We start from the raw sequence: 7,135 nt of genomic DNA, 5'->3' as shown, positions 1-7,135 counted from the left end.
TACCAGGAAACAGACCTAAAAAATAGTCTTGATCACTTCCCAAAGACTTTAAATCTTTTTATTATTAATTTAAATTTTGTCACGTTTATTATTTCACTCACTATCTCTTAATTTTGCATGGATTGAGACTATTAATTCATTACCTCTATCCTGTTCACTCTTAAATATTCAGAATCTATATTACAATAGATGTGGACTATATAAATGTCTACCAAACAACAATACTAATACTGCTAACTCATATTACATAGTAATGATAACACTTTTCATAAGTCTTTTTTTTTTGTTGGTCGTGGGGCTTGAACTCTGGGCCTGGGCACTGTACCTTAGCTCTTCAGCTCAAGGCTAGCGCTCTACCACTTGAGCTACAGCGCCACTTCCAGTTTTCTAGAGACTTTCCTGCCAGGGCTGGCTTTGAACCAGATCCTCAGATCTCAGCCTCCTGAGTAGCTAGCATTATAGGCATGAGCCACCAGTTCCTGGCTCTTAAGTCTTCTAATATAGCCAGGAATCAAGAGCTCACACCTACCATTCTAGCTACTCAGGAGGCCAAGATCTAAGAATACTAATTCAAAGCTAGCCTCGGTAGGAAAGTCTATGAGACTTCTCTCCAATTAACCACCAAAAAGCTGAAAGTGGATCTGTTGCTCAAGTGGTAGAGCACTAGTCTTGAGCAAAAAATCTTAAGGTCAGCACCCAGGCCCTGACTTCAAGGCCCAGGACTGGCACAGAAAAATAAATTTTCCAACGTTAATAAAAACAGTATTATAATTGATAATGTGAGGATATAAATAACACAGTAAAGGCCTTTGTTTATTTGCTAGTCCTACAGCTTCAACTCTGAGACTGGACAGAGTCCCTGAGTTTTTCTGCTCAAAGCTAGCATTCTGCTGCTTGAGCCACAGCTCCACTTCTGGTTTTTTTGGTGGTTAATTAGAGATAACGGCCTCAATGTCTTCCCTGCCTAGGCTGGCTTTGAATTATGAGCCTCATATCTCAGCCTCCTGAGTAGCTAGGATTATAGTTGTGAACCACTGGTACCCCAGGCACCCACCTTAAGGGCATTGCTTTGAAAATTACAGCCTGCCACTTAGTTTAATTTCTCTCTGACTCAATATTGGCTTTGATGCAAAACCGACATAAACTCTGACAGAAAATTCAAGCATCATAATTAAAATTGGCCTTCTCTGTCTTCTATCATGTGATTCTTTTTAACTTTGTAGTTGTTCATCATTTTGACTGAAATGTTACAGTTCTGATGATTATGATCATTAAAAGACAGCTTTATCAGGCTGGCGGTGGTTTACACTTGTAATCTTAGCTACTCAGGAGGCTGAGATCTGAAGATCACAGTTCAAGGAAAGTCCATGAGACTCTTATCTCCAATTAACTACCAAAAAAGGCTGAAAATGGAACTGTCTCTCTGGTGGTAGAGCACTAACTTTAAGCACAGAAGTTCAAGGACAGCACACAGGCTCTTAGTTCAAGAACCCCAGAACCAGCATACACAAAAAGATACATTTTTCAGAAAAATATGGCACTTCCAATACTTAAAATTAAATATTATAATAGAAAATGTGTATGTATTTTGATCTATGCAGTACTCTAACTTTATAGTAAGGGTAGGTAAACCCGAAGAATGTCACTCTTGGAATACCTTGAATTTTTAAAAAAAATCATATGACAACAATTTTATTTTGATCTATGCAGTACTCTATAGTAATACATTTTATTCTTTGCAATTTAGATATTAAGTAAGCACAGTTATCTGTCTGGATTTTCAGTGGGAAACAAAGAAGTAAAAGAAAGTAGCAAGGTCTTGGATATAGCTCTGTGGCAAAAACACTTGTCTAGGATGTGCAATGTCCTGGGTTTGATCCCCAGTGCCATAAAAGACAAAAAATACAGTTAATCCCACTCCCCTCAAAAAGGTAGAAAGACAATCATAATATGTCAAATGACAGTGGGATCTGGAATTTAAAAAATCACTGTTCACCCATGTTTTGTTGATGAAATTATCTCATCTGGGTGAGGAAGTTTGGAGGAGGTAATTAATCCTGTAAAATGCAATGTTTATGTAGGACTTGAGAACAAAATGAAAAGTGTAAAGGGATTAGGCCTTTGGAACTTCTGGATTAATTTCATTGCTGGGAGCCACTGGCTCATACTTGTAATCCTAACTACTCGAGAACCTGAAAATGGGAGAATTGTTCAAGGGCAGGCCTGGCAGAAACATGCTTGAGACAGCTATTCAACTCCTAGTTGGGAACAAAAGCAAATGCCTACCATCCTAACTATTTGGAAGGCTGAAATTGGGAGGATTTTCTTATTCTAGGCCAGCCCAGGCAAAAAGTTTGTAAGACTGAATCTGAACAGAGGGAAACTGGATACTTTGCTAGAGGCCTGTCATCCCATGACCAGGCTGCAGGAGCAAAATTCTACCTCAAAAGTAACCAGGGAAAAACATGGCAGGTGGCATGGTTCAGGGGTAGAGTGCCCGTTTTGCAAGCATGAGGCCCTGAGTTCAGAAACTCAAGTACTGAAGAAAAAAAAATAAATAAGAAAGAAAGAAAAAGAAAAAAGAAAGAAAAAGAAAATATTTGAATTTGCCAGTTACTAAGAATATTAAGTACTATACATTAACATCACAACATAATTTAACATTACAACATAGTTGTACAAAAGGAGGGGGAAAAACCTTTAATATGGTATGTTAGGCTAGGGTCTTCACTCCTGGAACCTTGTCTTTAACTTTGTCTCTCATCAACCACTTTACTGAATATGTTCCTCCAATAAGAAACCCTTGCAGGTGATTGAGTCCTCTCTTCTCCCATCTGCCTCCATTGTCTCTTTATTTGGGCCCTTTCCGGACTGTGCTCATTCTGTCTGGAATACTTTTCCCTTACCATCTTCATTGAGTAATTTCTATTCCCCTCTATAACTCAATGTAGAAAAGGCTCAGTTGATATAAGTTATTTGATATGTGTCCCTACAATGTTCTCATAAATAAACCCTCAGCTTCATGAAAGTATAAGATATATGCCGAGCCAATATCCTTCTTCTTCATATTTTGTGTCTAATTCCTAACAGGAAACATGCTTTTTGTGGTAAATGTTTCTCTTGATTGAAACTGAAATTGAATGTGAACAGTTACCCATTAAACAGTTGTGGACTGCTTACTATAAGGCTTATGTATCATAGGGAATCAAAAGCTCAACATAGGCAAGGGGTGCAAATAATCATCAGAGTTCAGCTGAAAGGTATACAGGAATTCAGACCAGAAATTTCAGCTGAGAAATAGAGCATGTAGCCTGGGCCACAGCATTAAAGAATAGGTTGTTTTAGAAGGAAAAGAAACTCCAGAATATATTAATAGACATCATTGAGTTAAGCCTCAACTGTAGAACAAAAATGCTTTGTGTCTCATCTTCATGACGAGCAAGTTTTATTGTAAAGGTGATGTACAGAGGGGTTACAATTACATAAGTCAGGTAAAGAGTACATTTCTTTTTAAACAGTGTAACCTCCTCCCTCACTTTTCTCCCATTTTTGTCCTCCCAATCCTGCTGCCCCAGAAGTAGTAGAGTTCATTTTCAACATAAATGCTAAAATAATTTTTTATCAAAGTTAGGGGGTGAAAATACAATGACAATCTTTGTATTGGAATTTAAACTTATTTGATAACATTGATAATATTTACATATGCAAAAACTTATCCTTTTCCAAATACATTTAGAATTGTAACAAATGTATACATTAATGTAACCACCAATTTGATCATGAAATAGACTACTTTGTTACTAAATCTAAAATAGATCATTATACCACCACAGGCACCTTTTAGAGTCAATTCCTTACCGGGCCCCTAGAAACCATAGATCTATTTTTCTATCCCTATTCTTTTACCCATTCTACAATGGCAGATAACTGGAATTAGAAATTTATGGCCAATGGAGACAGGCTTTCTATATTTAATATACTGTCTACTTTTTCCAGGCCTGGGGCATGAACTCAGGGTCTGGGCACTGTCCCTGAGCTTCCTTTGTTCAGGGCTAGCACTCTACCACTTGAGCCACAGCACTACTTCTGGCTTTTGCTGTTTATGTGGTACTAAGGAATCAAACCCAGGGCTTCATGCATAATAGGCAAGCACTCTACCACTAAGCCACATTCCCAGCCACAATATAGTATATGAGTTGGTCATGGGGCTTGAACTCAAGGCAGGGGTGCTGTCCCTGGGCTTTATTGCTCAAGGCCAGCACTCTACCACTTTGAGCCACAGCTCCATTTCTGCTTTTTAGGAAGTCAGTTGAAGATAAGAGTCTCCCAGACATTATTGCCCATGGTGAGCTTCAAACCATAATCCTCAGATCTCAGTTTCCTGAATAGTTAGGGTTACAGGCATAAGCCACTTGCGCCTAGCTAATTGGTTTTGTTGTTGTTTTGGTTTATTGGTCAGTCCCGGGGCTGGAATTCAGGGTATGGGTGCTGCCCCTGAGGTCTTTTAATCAAGACTAGTGCACTAACACTTTAAGCCACAGCACTACTTCCACTTTCCTGGTGGTTAATTGGAGATGAGTCTCATGGACTTTCCTACCCAGGCTAGCTTTGAACTGGGATCTCAGCCTTCTGAATAGCTAGGATTACAGGTGTGACCAACTAGCACCTAGCTAATTCAAATTTGTATAACCATTAACTTTTGTTATTATTGTTGTCTTACCCCAGTAGCTCAATTTCTGCAGTTAAAATTCCATGTGTGTAAACAGCAGCAGACTTGCCCTCAGGAAACCACCTATATGATCATAGTATCTCCTCTGCTAGATAAGAATTTATTATTAGATTTTTTTGTCAGTTGTGGGTCTTGAACTCAGGGTCTGGGTGCTGTCCCTGAGCTTTTTGCTTAATGCTAGCTAGCACTCTACCACTTTGAACAATGGCACCACTTTCAGTTTTCTGGAGATAAAAGTCTCATGGACTTTCCTGACGAGGCTGGCTTTGAACTGTGATCCTCACATCTCAGCCTCCTGAGCAGATAGGATTACAGGCATGAGCCACAGATGCCTCACTAATTGTTGATTTTTAATTGTTGGATATACGGTTTATTATTTTCCTAGTGAAAATAATGGTTGGGGCAAATATAAATAAAGATTCATTAATCAATCAAATAAATTGGTATGTGAAAGAAAAAGGGAAAGAAAAAGAGAAGGGAAGGTAAAAGGGGAAGGGAAGTTGACTGGAAGAGGAGGTGGTGAGGCATCTATGTGCTGTTGTGTGGCACATGGAAATTCACAACATAATGTATATTTGACTTCTGCACAGAGATAGCAAAAGGCTCAGAAGGATGAAAGATGAAGGAAACAAGGTGTTGCACATTATGGCTAATGGGGCGACCTACTAAGCCTGTCTGCATTTGAAACTTAAGCAGACCAGAGTCTTGGGCATAAAACCTGATAGGGTGATCTTCATAAGCCTTGGGCCGCTCCATAACTGACACACACCTGCTATCATAGCTAAAGAGAGTCATATCCAGGTAGGGACTGCAACAGAAAGGGAACTGATCCTGTAGCCAGTGCCCAGAGTCCCCATGTTCCCCAAACCTGTCATTTATAATTGTGTCTTTGAACTGGTTTTGGATGATCTGTCTTGTAACATTGTTGCTAGATGATGAGCAGGTAAACTGGATTTCACTGTGTGGAGTAGCTTCTTGGAAGAGATCATAGTTCCCAAAGAGATCCAAAAGTTCATCTGATGAATTCTCAAACACAGCCATCACTTCCGTTGACACCATATTGTACACCACAAACACAGATGCCTGGGGTGCATCTGTGACATCCAGTGCCATCAAGTTCTTAGTGTACTTAATCAGCAGATGGTTTTCATCGAGAAGCTGCAGTTGACACATGCGCAGCTTCAACATTTGGTCAAAGTACCGGAAGAAGCTCTTCTTGGCCATTGAATTACCATGACGTTCTGCCTGCCGCCACAGGTACACGAGCATCCGGTGTTTCAGACAGTCAATGAAAGTATCCCTGTAAAGACCGATCAGGTCTGCCTGGCATGACTGATGCATCTCAGGGAAAACAGCTGACACTGTGAGCAGATCATCCTCATAGCAGAAGCGGCCAATGGTCCGCAAGTTGATAAAAGTGCCATCAGGAGTCACCTGGAAGATACGGATGTTCTGGTGCAGTAATGACAGGATGGCTAGGATATTTTTGTACAAGTATAGACCTTGATTGTGTGTCAAGATCATTTTATCACAGTGAAATGCTTGTTTATCACATAAGCGGCCAGTGCGGAGGTCAATGATGTAGAGACAGTAGTTCTCTATAGGAAACAGTGGATGGGAGGTGAGTGACTCACGATTCCAATATACTTCATAGAAAGGACGATGGTGTTCATATGGGACATAGGAAGAGGAGCCCACAATGACGTACTTGCTATCATTAGTGAAAATGCTACAATCCAGGTCCAGATGTTCACCTAGGACTGTAAGCTTCCTAATGTGGAGCAAGACAAAAAAACATTCAAAGACCAGGCGCTGGATGCTGACTGCTGGCCGCCTACGAGCTCTGGGCAGGATTTCCCCCTCATATCCCTGCAGCAGGTTTCCTGCTGCCTGGCAGCCCCGGTACTTATAGATTTGAAGAGATGTCAGGTCAGATGAAAAAGCAAGAAAGTAGAGGCCATCAGGTGAGAATTTATGCAAGAAGCACGGAGGCTCATCCACATCAACAACTGTGAAGTTGGGAAAGACATTCTGATAAAATACTCGAACCTGATGCCAGTGCGCACCGGCCTTGCCTGAACTGATGCGCCGGCACTCTAAGCGGTGAACAATGTTCTGGTTTTTCATTCTTTGGGGCTTAATGGGGGAAATACCTGGCTCTATTATCATATCTTCCTCTGATTCTGCTTGCTGTGACAGCACCGTCCACAGACTAGTCTCCACGGCCTCCATGTTTTGGTCATTCAAACTCAGCTTCCAGAAACGTCTTCTCCCTCTGCATGCTTCAACCTCCGCTCAACAGACGTTCCTCGAGCCTCCACGGGCTGCAGCTTCCGCTCCGGGAGCCTCCACGGGCTGCAGCTTCCGCTCCGGGAGCCTCCACGGGCTGCAGCTTCCGCTCCGGGA

The 7,135-nt window shown here is 41.1% G+C and overlaps 1 pseudogene; it reads right to left on the bottom strand.

Moving 5' to 3' along the window:
• Positions 1–5,257: 5,257 nt before the first annotated feature.
• Positions 5,258–6,898, bottom strand: LOC105993273 (annotated as a pseudogene).
• Between the last annotated feature and the right edge of the window lie 237 nt (positions 6,899–7,135).

This window comes from Dipodomys ordii, unplaced genomic scaffold (genome assembly GCF_000151885.1).
Source record: "Dipodomys ordii isolate 6190 unplaced genomic scaffold, Dord_2.0 Scaffold94, whole genome shotgun sequence".
Classification (NCBI taxonomy): domain Eukaryota; kingdom Metazoa; phylum Chordata; class Mammalia; order Rodentia; family Heteromyidae; genus Dipodomys; species Dipodomys ordii.
This window is presented reverse-complemented; position numbering and strand designations above follow the sequence as displayed.